Below are 16,524 nucleotides of genomic sequence, written 5' to 3'. Positions count from 1 at the left end.
CAACTCGGGTGCCGAGAACTTTCTGGACCAAAATGCTAATGGATGAAGCTGGCCAGTTTCAGGGTCCTTTTGAGACAGGACAGCTCTCATGGCTAGACTGGATGCCTCAGTTTCCACTATGTATGGATGTTCATGGCGCGGGTGCTTTAATACAGGTGCAGACGTGAATTTCGCTTTCAGCTCTTGGAAGGCATTTTCAGCTTCTTCAGTCCACATAAAGCGTTTATTTTTTCGCAAGAGTGCTGTGATGGGATGTACAACATGTGAAGAATCCGGGATGAATCTGCGGTAGAAATTGGCAAAGCCGAGCATGCTTTGGACTCCTTTAACTGAACTTAGTGGTGGCCACCTAAGGATTACATCCACCTTTCTGTGAGTCCATTCGGACTCCCTTTGAGGTCAGGATAAACCCAAGGAATTAAACTTCTGTGGCATGAAAAACGCATTTTTCCAGTTTTGCATATAGTTTGTGCTGGCGCAATGTCTCAAGGACTGCTCAGACGTGCTTCACATGGTGAGATTCTGAAGAGGAGTATACTAGAATATCATCGATATATACGACAACACAAACGCCAATGAGTTCACAAAGGACATCGTTCATGAAGTATTGGAAGGCTGCTGGTGCATTGCACAACCCGAAAGGCATCACCTGGTATTCGAATAACCCATAGTTAGTGCGGAAAGCAGTCTTCGATTCGTCGCCTTCTTTTACACGTACCAGATGGTATGCCCCGCGGAGATCTAATTTAGTGTATATACAAGTGTCCTTCACTTGGTCTAGTAGTTCAGGGACCAGAGGCAATGGGTATCGGTTCTTAACAGTTATCTGGTTCAATGCGCGGTAGTCTATGCACGTTCTGAGGTCACCTTCCTTTTTGGGCATGAAGAACAAAGAGGAAGATGCAGGGGTCTTGGATGAGCGAATAAAGCCATTGACAAGGTATTTGTCTAAGTATTGTCATAGGTGAAGGTTCTCAGGTTCCGTAAGGGCATAGATCCTGCTACAAGGGGGCTGTGCACCGGGTATGAGATCGATTTGACAATCGTACGATCTGTGAGGAGGTAAGGTGTTTGCCTGTTCTTTTTGGAAGACATCCTGGAATTCTTGGTATTCTGGAGGTAGTTGCATGACTGCTGTGGTTACTGTGGCCAGGCCTGCGTTCTGACTTTTCTTTGGGTAACAGGTTTGTGCACAATCCGGGAAGGTTATTCTCTTCTCTCGCCAATCAATACAAGGATTATGCGTTTCCAACCAAGGTATCCCCAGTATTATTTGGAACTGTGGGGCTTTGCTTAGATCAAACACAATAGTCTCTCGATGTCCATCCTGACCCAATAGTGTCATCTCTGCGGTGGAATGAGTTAGAGGCCCAGAGGCAATTTCAGTTCCATCGACTGTGGTGATGACATCTGAGGTGGTTTTTCAGCAGAGAGGTAGATTCATCCTGGAAGCCAATTCATAGTCCACATAGTTTCCTATGGCCCCGCTATCAATGTATGCCCTTACTGCGTGCATACGCGATGGCTGCCCTGGATCTACGAGGACCATTGGTATGATGAAATGCGAGGTCTGAGTATCCTTCTTCAAGCTCAGCAAGCGGACCTCTACGCTTGTCGGGCGTGGTCGTTTCACGAGTCTGACTCCATATGGCTTTTATCAGCAGCTCCTACCACCTTCTTGGGTGGTTTTACAGGGCAATCCAGTAGAAAATGCCCAGAAGTTCAACAATATAGACACAATTGCATTTGCCGTCTCCTTTCTCTTTCCTTCTGGGTTAAGGATCCTTTAACCCCTCCGATTTGCATGGGTTCTGAAGCATCTGATCCTTTGGGGTTAGCGTTGGTTTTGACCAACACCCGATTCTCAAACTTGGCTCGATCAGCCTTTCTGTTCTGAAGTCTGTGATCTAACTGGACCACTAAGTATATATATTCAGTGCAGTCTTGGGTTCATGACTTGAGCCAAGACATCTTTGAGTTCTCCTTGAAGCCCTCAATGAAATAACGTGATTCATTTTACCTCAGGCCATCCAGTTTCCACTATCAGCCTATTAAAGGTTGCGATGTAGGATAGAAGGTCCTGGTTACCCTGTTGTAGGGACAAAAGTTTGTTATCCAGGGCCTGTCCTTGGGAGTGCCGGGCAAATAGTCTTTCCATGCTCGTTTGAAAGCCCTGAAAATCCTGAAGAATTGGGTCGTCTTGAGTAACTAGTGGAATTGTCCAATCAGCTGCACTGCTGCTGAGATATGACAATACAAAGGCTACTTTGGTTTGATCGTTTGGGAAGGCTCCAGGTCTGCATAAAAAGTGCAAGCAGCATTGGTTCATAAACACAGCGAACCTTTTGGGATCTCCGGCAAAGCGTTCGGGTGGAGCTAATGGAATATTTCCTGGTAGGTTAATTTGCACAGGGTTACTCCATAACACAGGAGCTGGATTTCCCCCCGGAACCAGATAGGGGTGCTTGTCCAGCCTGGCTTTGCAATAGTTGCCTAGCAAGGTCATCAGTTTGCTCCTTTGACAAAATCAGTTCTCTCCTAACAGCATTGGTTTCTTGACGGGCGGAATGCACTTCAGCCCTCAGTTCCCCTAGTAATTGGGCCAATTGGTCAGTCTCTGAGGTATCCACAACGCCCGGGTGGGAATTTGTGGGTAGGCTTCGCGTTCTGTTATGGTCACCTGGCTCCCACAGAGGCGTCGATCGGAATTGGACAGCTGCGGTCTCCACCAATGGGAAGCGTAGGGCCGAGATGACGGACAGGACTGGCCCACCTAGCTGTGTTTGCTTGGCCCGTAGGAATATTCTTCTGCAAATGGAGAAAGGGAATTAACCACGCGTGGAGTTGAGCGTAAATCCCCCCACCCCCGCTATTCTCCCCACAGATCACCTTTGATGTCCCCTCTTATAGTCTCACCTGATGGTTTGAAAAGATGAGCTCTCCATCCTGCATTGAGCACAGGGGCGCGTTGATAACCAGTTGCTTCACTGGCTCAAAGGAATTGGTGAGTTCCAGAACAATATTGACTCCGAGATTCCCGGCAAGACACCGTAAGTATGAAGTTTGTGAGAGTTCAAATGCCTGACTTTCACTCTTGTCCGATTCCTTGCAGGTTGCAGCTTGACCCTAATGAAGAGTTCCTCGTGGCAACCGGTAGTATTCTGGTAAGGATTTGTATTTTCCAACACAGTTCGATAAAATAATGTCAATATGTAACCTGTTGCTTTCTCCCTTATTCAGGTGCTGAGAGAAAGTATGAAGTCTTGGGGAATAATACCTCCTGCAGTAAAATCAGCTAAGTCTATTGTGATGAGGAGGGTTCCCCTTGTTAGTCCCTTTGTTTCACCTTGCTGTCCTTTTGTTTCCCCTTAGGGGCCGCGGTTCGGCGAAGATGCAGTGGAAGCTGCGCTGACCCGTGAAGAGGAATAGTACCCCCGGTGTTAAAATCAGGTAAGTCTATGGGGGGGTAACTAATATTCCTCTGCGTATTCCCTTGGCTCACCTTGCTGTTCTTGTCTTCTCATTAGGTGCCGGAGTGCGGCGGGAACATGCCGGAGGATGCGGTGGAATGTGAAGATGCTGCGAAGGCCGGTGAGGTCAGCGCGGCGCTGCAGCAGGCGAGGCGAAGCGCATAAATTGCTTCTTTCTTCCAGCTCGAAGGCGCGATGGATCAGGAATTCAGGTAAGGATCAAAGGTATTGCTCTTGTTCTAACCTTTTCTCCTTCTTTCTCCCTTTTTCTAGGAGCTTCAAACTCGAGGCGGGCATGGCAGAAGGCTGGATGCAGATTTGCAGGCACGGTGAGCGTTACGTTGCTGGATGCAGAATAACGCGAAGCGTGTGCTGCTCTTCGGGTGTGGTTTAAATAGCCTCCAAAGTAGTCCCAGGTAAGTATTCCTCCCCAGCCCCGCCCGAGTAAAAAAATAGTCCCTAAGTAATGTAGTCCCTTCCAAGCCTCTTTTGGCAAGGAGCTCTTGCAGCATGGTCTGCATCAGGTAAGTTTGCAGCATGGTCTGCATCAGGTACGTTTTAATCTATGAGCCTGGCGCCTATGGCGCTAGGCCTGACTCTCCATATGATCCTGGCCCCTAGCAGGGGTTTTTGGGCTTGCTTAGGATAACTTGATGCCTGCTTCCGGGGTTGCTGCTTTTGGTCTGGGTCCCCAGGGTTAGGCATCATGACAGCAATTGCTTGATGCAGAGACGACATTTCAGCCTGGCGTGCCCTGTCTGAAGCCGCCATGCCCAGCCTGAGCGAGCGGGCCGTGGAACGTGCCGCCTGCTGCTGGAGAAGCACCTGCCTAGCAGGGGGAGCACGGATTGGGCCACACGCTCCATGCTCTCAGTGATGTTCTCCATTGCTGCCCCCTGCCGTTCATAATTGGCAGTCATGTCTTGCTTCCACTCAGTATACTGCGGTTGTGCTCGGCGACCGCGTTGCTGGGCTTGACCCCTGTAGGACCCAAGGACTGCGTGTCCTCGTTGTGTTGGCACCGCCCGTGGCTGCACGACTACATTCCCCCGTCGACGTGATGGCCCAGGCACATCAGTGACTGGTGTGGAGGGTGACCCTGCGTCCCGATGCACCACAGGCGGAGGTTCCAAGACTGTCTGACCCCTCAGTGCAGGTGTCGCGGACAGAGGGGTGTCCACATCAGAATCACTCACCCCTGATTTATGGACCTGATGCTCGTCCAACTCGACATGGACGTCAGAGTGGTCATCAGGTCTGGACTCATTGCCAGCCAGAGACAAGATGGACTGTAGCACATGTGGGTTTTCGTGGCCTACCACGCCACTACCCCCACTTGTGCCGGGTTGCTGTAATGATAACAACCCTGTGCCTGGCATGACAACACCATCCTCTGGCTCCATTGTGTCATCATCTGTAAAGTAGAGAGAAATACGGTCAACTACACATGTTAGAAGCACACAACACACACACACAGACACCAAACACATCAAGCAGACATGTCACACACAAAATAGGACCTGCAATGCATGCTGGGTCAACTTGAAATTGCTTCTGTGATTAGGCATGACACAAGGTGGCAGTTTGCACTGAAGTGGGTCAATGCAGTGCAGCAAATATTACGTTACTCACTATCTACATGTACAAGAACTTCATGATGTGTGTCATAAAATGTGAAGGCAGTGCAAGGTCAACTTCAGGCATCACGTGCAATGTGCATTCAATGGGTAGCATATCTACAAGCAAACCACCCCTCCCCCCAAGTGCAAATGCAGGGATGCCTAGCATGGTATCAAAAGGCCGAACATAAAACTGTGTATTGACAGACAGTGTTGACTAGCATCAACAGCATCATATGAATCAAGTGACAACACAGAAAATGATGATGGGACAGTAAGCAGGACACATGATGAAACCTCTGGAGTACACCCACGTGTGAAGACGACACTACACCAGTTGGACAGAGTCATTGGCCATTAAACAGGCTGAGGCCTGTGACACACACAGACTGTCATGCCCTAAACATGAGTGCAACGCAGTACTGAGCCACAGTGGATATGGGAAGGCTGATGAAATGCCATGCAATGTATGTCACCCAGGACTTGTATTACAGTGATCATCCAGTCAAGGACACATAGGGGCATGCGTGGAATGCACATGGAGCATGAATGGGCACTCATGTCCCTGCGTGGCATCTGACCTCTGCACAGCAAAAGTGAGATACCCTGCATCAAGTACTAATGATGTACCACACAGCATATGTCTGGCAGATTGGCCGCTGGAAGTTAGCATGTACACAGGACGCATGAACAGGGAAGTACCCAACAGCAATATTGAAGCAGACCAGTGCAAAGGTGGAATTGGGGTGCAGAGCGGGGGGTGGAGGGGCAAGGGAGCATGCCTACATGGAGTACCCACATGCAGGCAGAGGACACATGCACGTAACTCATGCTATGACATTGTCCTTGGGCTGAGAGGAAGGTCACCCCACGCTACATGCAGAAGGGCCAGTGAGCTGGAACATGGACTGGAGGGGCATACTGGTAACCAGCATGTGAGTAGGGTGCAATAGTGGTGATTCGGACAGTCCCCGTCTGCTCCACATGTCCACCATCCAGCAGAGCAGACATGCATCAGGGAAGCATTGCATTACTTGCACATCAGAACCATGTACACGTGATATGTAGTGGCAGTAATGCACAACACATCACACAAGTAAAACACACACGTCCTCAACAAACACGCATCAACACTCACTGGACTGGGCATCAAAGTCCGGCATCTGTCCAACTCCTTCGACCGATTCAGATGGTATGAACTCTGCAACGAGTGACTCATGCGGAGTGAGGTCTTCCTCCTCTGGTGCAGGCCCACTGCCACTCACCAGAGTCAAGTTGTAATTTGAGGCACATTTAGCCTTAGCACTGCGTTTGAGGTCATTCCAATGCGTTTTTCACTCTTGCGCCGTGCGCACCTCATGGCCGAATGCACTCACATGTTCCGCAACTTGCTTCCAGTGGGTATCACGGTGGGCAGCCGTAGTCTGACAATTAGCACCCACTAGCATGTCACGTCTGTGGTCCCGCACGCAGTCCACGACGAAGTCCAGTTCCTGTTTGCAGAAAGGCTTCTTCCTCGATGTGCAGGAGCTTGTGGCTGTGTGTGGGGTCCCAGCCTGTGCTGCTGGTGCAACCTTCCTCCTCTTGGATTGTGGCGCAGACCCTGGCTGGCTAATGCCGCCCTGATCAGTATGGCCAGTGGGTTCGGTGGATGAGGCAAGGGAGTGGCAGGTGGAGGGACGACCAAAGGCCTGACTTGGGTCAGTGGCAGCTGGGTGCCCTCTAATGGACCCTGCGCAGCAACATCCGCTGTGGCAGGGTCATTGACCGCAACTGTCCTGGTTGGCAGACTCACAACCGGGGTGTTGTTGGGTGCATCTGCCCCTGCACTTGCCAACACACGGCTGTTCGGGACAGCAGATGACATAACTGCCCCACGGACACGTGTCTTGGTCAGAGCAGCCCTGCGTGCCCCTATGGTTTCCCTCCTGGCCTGTTGGAAATCTTCGAAGGGCTCTTCAAGTGCCAACGCAGTCTGCGCTGGCAGACCCTGAGCCTGGGTGGTGGTGTCCACAGCTGCACCTGCAGGTACCACTACCCTTGGGCCCGTGGCAGTCGATGAAATGGACTGTGGGGTCACACGGGTGCCAGTGCCAGATGCAGAAGCTGGATCTCCCGGAACCACAGGGGGTGGTGGCATGACTGCACCGACACATGGCACACCATCGTGCTCAAGTGGCGCACCTCTGCCTCTTCCCCCTCTGCGGCCACCCTGGACACCCTGGAGTCCCCCTACTCCCTGGTCACCCCGGCCACGTCTCCGACCACGCCCGCCACCAGGAGGACGCCCAGCAGAGGCACCCCTCACCTTTGGTGGCCTCCCAACCATGGAACAGATGTAGTAGTGCCGGCACAGATGGAGTAGTGCCAATGGGAGGTGTACACCACAATTGACCTGGGCAATTGGGGTGAAGGGCTTGGGATACAAGATATTAACAGCCCCCCTGCACCTGCAAGGCTGTATGTGACCCCGGTGATGTAGTGATGAGTCAAGCAATGCTCAGGCACCCCAAAACTGCAGTAAAACCGTGCACACAACCCTGCAGCCTACGTGCGTGGAATCAACCTCCAGCAGTACGCGGTGGCACCCAGTTACACGAAAAACACATACGCGTGGGACACGCAGGCTACTGTGACCTCGTAAATGGGTGCGATACACAGGGGCACCCGCAGTGGGAAAAATAGCGTGCGCCACTCACCGTCTGACTAGCGCGATGCAGAAAAACACGTGTAGCCAATACCCCCGCCAAAAGAAGAGATACGTCCTAGATAGCTGTGAAGTTGTGATGGCGCGCGAAACAACACAAAGCAGCAACACACGTCGGTCTCCACGAAAGGCACGTACAGCGAACTGTGCTGAGGGAAACGCCTGCGCGCGTCACGTCACTTACATGCGTAGGCCCTTTCCTTGGATTGCACGCATTCACACGCGGACATGCAGTTTTTTCACGTGCCAAATCACTCCGTTTCAAGCTGGCCACGTGAAAACACACGGAAGACCACACTCCTGCCCAGAAGGCCGAATTACAGCCCCCCAGATCCCCGAGCACACTCCCACCTGCCTTCTGCTGCTGCCTGACTGCCTGCTGCCCACGTGCCCTGCTATTTGCTGCCTGCACGTCAGCCAGGGGTGTAGTTGCTTTGACCACCCCTACTGGAACTGAAGACTCCCGACTGGGATACCATCGCTCCACAGCCACGCCCCAGGACCCAGTTGCCCACCCACTCCTGCCTCTGGGGTTGCCATGCCGGGCACAACACCATCTGGCACCACTGGCAACCCCTAGCCAGAGAGGCAGAGGGCCACCAGCTTCAGTGCCAGGGAAGTTGGTGTCCTGGTGGAGCAAGTCCTGGGGCAGTATGATGCCCTCTTTGGAAGTTTGCACGCCGACTATGAAGGACAGACCAGGATCTGGATGGACGTTGTGACTGCCATCAACGCGGGTTTGTGGCAATCCGCAATTTACAACATGTCAAGAAGCGCTGGGAGGACTTCAGGTCCAGGACCCTCAACAAGCCCCGGCGCCTATCGAAGGCAGTGTATGCCAAGGGGCGCCGGGGCCACCTGTCCGACCACCAAATGAGGGTTCTGGAATGCATATGCCCAGTGCTCCACGTCCAGGTCCTTGAGAGGCAGACCCATCTGGAGTTGAGTGGTAAGTGTACATGCATACTGATTGGACGCTGTGCGTGTCGTGGTGTGTCAGTAATGTGCAGGTTGCACATGTGTTTTTGTAGGGCCTGTAGGGATGTGTATGAACATGGGCGTGAGGCTGCCACATGTGAGTCCTCTCAGGTGTGAGACACATCAAGGTGTATGTGTTGGTAAGCATGCTTGGCAAATGCAGGTGTGGGAGCACACATGTTTGAATTTCTGTGTATGTACGTTGGCATGGTTGTGGTGTCACACATGGATGGTGGTTCCTGCTGCATGTATCTGCACTGTGTACATGTGCATGCGTGTGTATTTGACAAGTGTGCAACTGTGAAGCAACTTGGATGCATGTGACACTGACATGTAGAAGGCTGAATGCCAGATGTGACATGGATGGTGATCTCATCACTGTGACAGTTGGTGGACATGTACACATGCATGTAAGTGTGGTGGCATGTGTGCATGTGTTGTGCACTCACCGTGTTTCATGTGACGTCAGGCTCACCATCGGATGCTCATGCTGTTGTATGTGGATGGATGGTGCTGGCTGGTGCAATATTGCTGTGGATTTGCTCATGTGTGTGAGTACAAATTACGTGTGTTGGGGAGTGTGATGCCATGTCTGAAGTATGACACTGCCACTCATGTACAACTGTCATGTGTGTATCAGTCTATTGTACAGTGCTCTGATGCCTGTGTTTTATCTCTCCCTGTCTGCAGCGTCAACTGATGAAGAGGGTGGAGAGGGTGCTGTGGAGCACAGCGGCAGGGATCACACCACCTCCTGGAGACGCAAGGCCCAGCTCCCCTCCCAGATTGTCATCTTATCAGGGAGTGAGGAGTCTGGTGCCGTGTCCCAGGCCGCAGCTGCCGAGGGTAGGTCTAAGAGACGGAGTTCAGAGGTGGACTCCTCTGCAGCAGAAGGGGCAGCTGGGACCCCACAGGGTCCGATGGAGGAAGATGGCACAGAGTCATCCTTGTTGGTGGGAGGTTTGGTGAAGGAGGAGGCAGCAGAAGGGACACACACAGGGTCTGGAGGTGGGGATTGCACTGTTGCTCATGGTGCAGTGGAGGGGCAGGGACAGGAGGCAGCACAGGCAGCCGCAGAGGTGCCTGTGTTTAATCCTGTCCCTGATCCTGTCACTGCATCATCTTGCACCAGCAGGGATGTCTACGTCCAGACCCGTTTTCAGGGAGGCGATGAGCGCACAACAACTGGCTTTCCTCTCCCTGCGGATGTGGATATCCAGGACCGTGTTGAACGTGTCCTGAGTGGGATAGCGTTGCGTCAACGGGGCATGCGAGGTGACCTGCAGTCTTTTCGTGGAGAGACTGCACGTTGTCTCACATGCCTCTTTGACCACATTGACCTACTGGGACGGGTCACCGGTGCTGGATTCTTCTGTGTGCTGGACCTTCTTGCGACCCCCTCCTCACCTGAACCCCCTACGCGCCAGTCGTCCTCCATGCCATCTACCCACCATGTATTACCTGGGTACCCTGTGGAGCTGCCTCTGACCCAGCGGCCAGGCTGGTGTAGGACACATCCCTGCCACAGTCGGGAGTTGGACATCCAGCAGGGGTGGCCACCACGACAACTGCACCCCAGCCGGAGGAGGATGTGCAGGCAGCAAGAGCCAGGGCGCAGGCACAGGCACAGCAGCAGCAACATGGTGGGAGCAATGATGGCTCGGGGCCTTCAACATCGGAGGGGCAGGCATCGGCCATAGGGCAGGAGGACCCAGGATTTCAAGTGTCTTCCGTGTGGCAGCGGTTGGGCCACGCCATAGATGCGGAGCGGCAGCGGGCGAAAGAGACACGGCTCACAATGGTCAGGGCGGAGAACTTCATGCAGAGGGCCCTGAGGCAGGCCAAGTGCCTCGAGGCAATTTGCAGGGAGTTGGAGGTGAACATGTCGTCATCCCTGCGAACCCTCGGACCATGGAAGAGGACCACCTCCAGGACATTGAGCGGGAGTTCGATGATGCCCTGGCCCAGGACATCCAAAAGTGAGCCGTTGGACTAGCCTGCTGCCATTGTAAATAGTTTTTAGAGTTAGGTTTCCTTTTCCTTTTCCTCTGATTTGTGGTGAATGGACTATGCCACACACATTTGTACATCGTTTTTTTATTAGGTAGTTTCTTAGGCAGGTTTCATTTCTTTCGTTGGGCTCATGGACCCTTGACAATGGATTGTACATAGTTGGACAATGGATTTATTTGAACTTTTTATTTGATTTTGAACATCGATTAATGGATTTTTCTTTTGGACAATGGATTGTACATAGTTGGACAATGGATTATTTTGAACTTTTTCTTTTGATTTCACCATGGATCAATGGATTTTTCTTTTTAGGTTTCCTTTGGATTTGCGTTGGTGGAGGGAAAGGTTTGACTATTTTTCTTTAGGATTACTTTGGATTGGTTATACCTTTCAATCTTTTGCACATGGTTTTCATTTCATGTTTGCTATTTTGTTATGGTTTAATTTCATTGCTTTATTTTTGTACATAATACATTTTCATATTTTAGTTCCATGTGTGGGATTCGCTCATTGGGTTAATGCATGTGAAAATGTGGGTTTACACAATCAATGACAACCAGTGTGTGTGTGTGACGGACATGTGTTGATGTACATAGTTGACTTTTGGTTTGTGTCTTGAGATAGGCATGTCAGTGTGGGGTGGATTGGGAAATCATTGCTCAAGAATGGGGTGGCGTGCTGTGGTATTTTGGTGTAGAAGTGGGCCATGATTGTGCATCTTTAATTCATGTAGGGGGGGCCATGAGTGGGGGCCTGCTGGCAGGTGCCCCTCACTGCTGGGGGGGTGGGGGTGCTGGGGGAAATGAGTGGGGGCCTGCTGGCAGGTGCCCCTCACTGCTGGGGTGTGGGGGTGCTGGGGGACATGAGTGGGACATGATTGGGGGCCTGCTGGCAGGTGCCCCTCACTGCTGGGGGGGCTGCTGGGGGACATGAGTGTGGGCCTGCTGGCAGGTGCCCCTCACAGCTGGGTGGTGGGGATGCTGGGGGACATGAGTGGGGGCCTGTTGGCAGGTGCCCCTCACTGCTGGGGTGGGGATGCTGGGGGACATGAGTTGGACATGAGTGAGGGCCTTCTGGCAGGTGTCCCTCACTGCTGGGGGGTGGGGGTGCTGGGGGACATGAGTGGGACATGTGTGGGGGCCTGCTGGCAGGTGCCCCTCACTGCTGGGGGGTGGGGGTGCTGGGGGACATGAGTGGGGGCCTGCTGGCAGGTGCCACTCACTGCTGGGGGGCGGGGGTGCTGGGGACATGAGTGGGGGGCCTGCTGGCAGGTGCCCCTCACTGGTAGGGGGTGGGGGTGCTGGGGGACATGAGTGGGGGCCTGCTGGCAGGTGCCCCTTACTGCTGGGGGTTGGGGGTGCTGGGGGACATGAGTGGGACATGAGTGGGGGCCTGCTGGCAGGTGCCCCTCACTGCTGGGGGGTGGGGGTGCTGGGGCACATGAGTGGGGGCCTGCTGGCAGGTGCCCCTCACTTCTGGGAAGTGGGGGTGCTGGGGGACATGAGTGGGGGCCTGCTGACAGGTGCCCATCAATGGTGGGTGGGTGGGGGTGCTGGAGGACATGATTTGGTGATTACTAGTGCAAGGTGACATGTGGCTTGGCTGGGGGGCATGCCCATGGTGGATGGGCTGCCTGCGGGACATGACCAGGGGTGCAGGGTAGTCCCCTGCAGTGTGGGCTGCCTGCAGGGGCCGTGGAGGGGGTAGAGGGCACACCTGGGAGGACCCACACTGCCAATTCACGTGTAGGACTCCCCGCGCACCCCAGTAATACACGTACCCCACTCGCACAGGGCCTATCGCGTGTGAAACTTCCCGTGAACCCCCGAAAATACACGTACCCCACTCCAATCGCGTGTGAAACTTCCCGCGAACCCCAGTAATACATGTAACCCACTCGCACAGGGCCTATCGCGTGTGAAAATTCCCACGAACCCCAGTAATGAACGTACCCCACTCGCACAGGGGCTATCGCTTGTGAAACCTCCCGCGAACCCCAGTAATATGCGTACCCCACTCGCACAGGGCCTATTGCGTGTGAAACTTCCCGCAAACCCCAGTTATACACATACCCCACTCGCACAGGGCCTATCGCGTGTGAAACTTCCCGCGAACCCCAGTAATACACGTACCCCACTCGCACAGGGCCTATCGCGTGTGAAACTTCCCGCGAACCCCAGTAATACACGTACCCCACTCGCACATGGCCTATCACGTGTGAAACTTCCCGCGAAACCCAGTAATACACGTACCCCACTCGCACAGGGCCTACCGTGTGTGAAACTCCCCGCGAACCCCAGAATTACACGTGCCCCGCTCGCACAAGGCCTACCGCGTGTGAAAGTCCCTGCGAACCCCAGTATACACGTTCCCCCACTTGCACAGGGCCTACCGCATGTGAAAGTCCCAGCGAACCCCAGAAATACACGTACCCCGCTCGCACAGGTCCTACCGCGTGTGAAAATTCCCGCGAATGAGCGGGGTACGTGTATTTCGAGGGGTGCACGGGGAGTTTTACATGCGATTGGCCTAGCACAAGTGGGGTACGTGTATTTCGAGGGGTGCACGGGGAGTTTTACATGCATTTTCGTGGTTGGGGGGCTGTATGCTGGTCCACTGGCCTGTGCGCCATGTACTGGATTTGTGCGCTGTTCATGGCGCAAGGGGCATTGTTGGGGGCGTAACTGGCACTGCTGCAGCGTCGCTGCACTACTCTGCGCCACCGCTGCTTAGGGATGTTAAAATCCATGAATACGCTGTGCACCGAAATGGATTTTGGCGCATGCGGCTGGCGCAGACTGCCGCATGCGCACACTGTGCGCCAGCCGCGTGCGCCACTTGTGCGCTGAATTCTATGAATTACCCCCTTAATTACCAACTGAACACCCTGCAGACAAAATTAAGTTCCACTCTCACTTCAAGCAAAAGGGGCAATGTTTTCCATTCTGATTTACTTCAATTAGCAAATCACAATAGAACATCATAATACATTTTGGGGGACGTTTTGCTACTTTCTGCCATTCCAGAGATTGTGAGGTAAATTTGGCTGCACGATAAAAGGAAACTGTGTCTGACTGACTGAGCCCTAAAAAAGCAGAAATACTCTGGTAATTTGAAAGCACATTATTGACTGGCAGACCTAAAGACCAGCTTGTACATGTCAATACCGCCAAATACCTGTTAGATACATTTCATACACTTCTCTGTTACCACAGTTATACTAGATCACAGGCTCTTTTGCTATACACCAGAAGGCTTAGTACTGCACCAGGCACACAACAGATTCTTGTAACACTGTATACCATTAAGTGAACAAAGAGCACCACAAATGCTCACCGTTTAACTATCATATGAAAAGGTTTAGACTTCATAGTATGAAAAGACACACATTTCAGACTTTTGCATTGGTGATGTGTAAGAGCAAGCACAATTCAATTTATTAGGGATTAGATATTATGGACTCTACTGCATAGCAGGACAACCCAATAACCAAGTTGATTCAGGAAACCACCTTTATCTCTGGATAAATTAAAAATAAAGGATGATATGCCTTTTGGGTCAGTTTGACACCTGGCCAGATGACCCCTGCAAGAAATCCCATCTAATTGTATCCCTATTAACACTCATTTTACTTCACTTGAAACTCTGGTAGACCCAGCCCTTACAGCCTGTCTTCAGTCTGGGCTCCACTCGACAGCAGCCCACACCTTCTAGGTGACAGGATCCCAGCACACTTTCTTTGGAGAGCCACGCACGCAGTATTGCGCACCTTCTCTACCAGCTGGCAACAGATATCATCTCTCAAAGACCGCTCCCAACAATTTTCAAGGCCTCAGCCTCTCGATTACGCTCAGAACAGCACACTGAATGAGCCAGATCAGTTTTCTCACTCGATGCAAACAGAGGTGGCAAAAAGCTAATCGTACATGCCTTCAAAAGCAAAGAGATCTTTTTCTGATAAGCTCCAGATCCTTTTTTTAAAAATCTGCAACCTTAAACCCCAGGCCTTACTAGAAATCAGAGTTTGTTAAAGCTCAGGCCAGTTAAAAAGATTCAGCAAGCCAAAGACCAGCCACAAACTCGTTCAAAACCAAGCCGGAACAGTACCCAAAAGACCCCTCCTTACAGATCACAGCCACTTTCATCCATTATCCAGAATCCAGCCCAGTTAGGTATGATATGATATAAGTCATTTATGACACACCTGTACACATGTTTCTCGGTGCGACAAGACAAGTGAGGGTACAGAGGGAGTACATACAAACGATTTTACTAGGTCTTGTGTCATTCAGATTGTGCATGTGTGGAACACAAAGTGCAGGAGAAGGGTATTGGTGAAAGGCAAGAGGGGGAGGAGAAAGTGCAATCAGGGCATTACTCTGAGTAAGTGCGGCCTAGACAGTGCAGCTCAGGGTAGGTGCAAGGAGGAAGGGGACAGTAGAGTTTACAGATACTGCCTCTAGTGCTTGACAGGCCTGAAGACAGTGCGGGGGAGAATGGTCAAGAGGGTTCAGGTACCAGTGAGATTCTGAGGCGAACCAAGCAACCAGTCAGCATAGAAGACAGGTTGGGCAGTAGGGGACGGAGGGGGAGAAGGCAAAGGAGAAAAGGAAGGTGTTGAGCTGCTTATGAAACTTCAGGTTGTCCAGCTCAAGTTTGAGATGGGCAGGAGGGCCGTGCCAAAGGGAGGCAACTTCAGAGGAAAGTGAAATACACCTACTCTCTGCCTGGAGAAGCATCTTCCCCTTAGAGAGTTGAAGGCAGCAGAGCGAAGGGCTCTAGAAGGAAGGTATTTAGGAAGCGAGTGTTGAATGAGAGTGTTGAATGTAGTGCCGGCCCCGGACCCAGAAAGTCTTGTGGACGATGCAGAGGGTCTTTAACTTGATCTTTGCAGCCACCGGGAGCCAGTGGAGAGATTTCAGGGCTGGAGAGATGAGGTCCCTTGCCTTGAGGCCAAGTATAAGTCTTGCAGTCCTGTTCTGGATAAGTTGCGGAGGGTGGAAAGTAAAGGAAGGCCGATTGAGAAAGAGGCAGTTACAGTAGTCCAACCTAGAGAGAACCAGGGCTCTGGGGGAAAGTGAGAAAAGGACCAGTACCTCGGACGAGGTGCAGTTGGTAGTGGGCCTTCTTAGAAAGGCCTTTAATGTGTGGAGAGAAGGAGAGCGTGGAGTTGAAATGACACCAAGGTTTTCTGCCTTACAGGAAGGCAGAGGCAAAGATAGGAAGAGTGAGAGAGGCAAAGAGGGAGCAGGGGTCCCGATGAGAAGGATCTCTGTCTTACTGGCATTAATGCAGAGATCGTTGGAGGTACACCAATCCTGAATCATGGATAGACAGTCTGGAATGTTGTGGAGAGGAGAGGATGCTGTAGGGTGACAGAAATAGAGCTACATGTCATCTGCATAACACTGAAAATTAGAGCATAAGGTAAGAGATTAGGTGGGCCAGATGGGCCACGTAGACATTGAAGAACCAGGGTGCAAGGTTAGAGCCGTGGAGATAGAGGTGGTGGAGAGAATCGGTATACCACATATTGATTCTGAACATCTTTAACCTCCTATCTGATAATGTCATCTGTTACCAGCCTTCCCCTTTCATTAAGTCATTTCCACCTTATAATGTGTCAGAACATTTGAGAATCTTTGCGTGCCTTGTAGCAGTCATCTCACCCTTCTTGTTCTAGCTTACGGCCCTTTACTTTTGGCAAGCCGCAATCCTGCCCATCGTTTCTTCCTGC

The sequence above is a fragment of the Ambystoma mexicanum genome, chromosome 9, assembly GCF_040938575.1.
Source record: "Ambystoma mexicanum isolate Mex_15411 chromosome 9, UKY_AmexF1_1, whole genome shotgun sequence".
Taxonomy (NCBI): Eukaryota; Metazoa; Chordata; class Amphibia; order Caudata; family Ambystomatidae; genus Ambystoma; species Ambystoma mexicanum.
The sequence above is the reverse complement of the archived record's forward strand: the minus strand, read 5'-3'. Positions refer to the sequence as shown.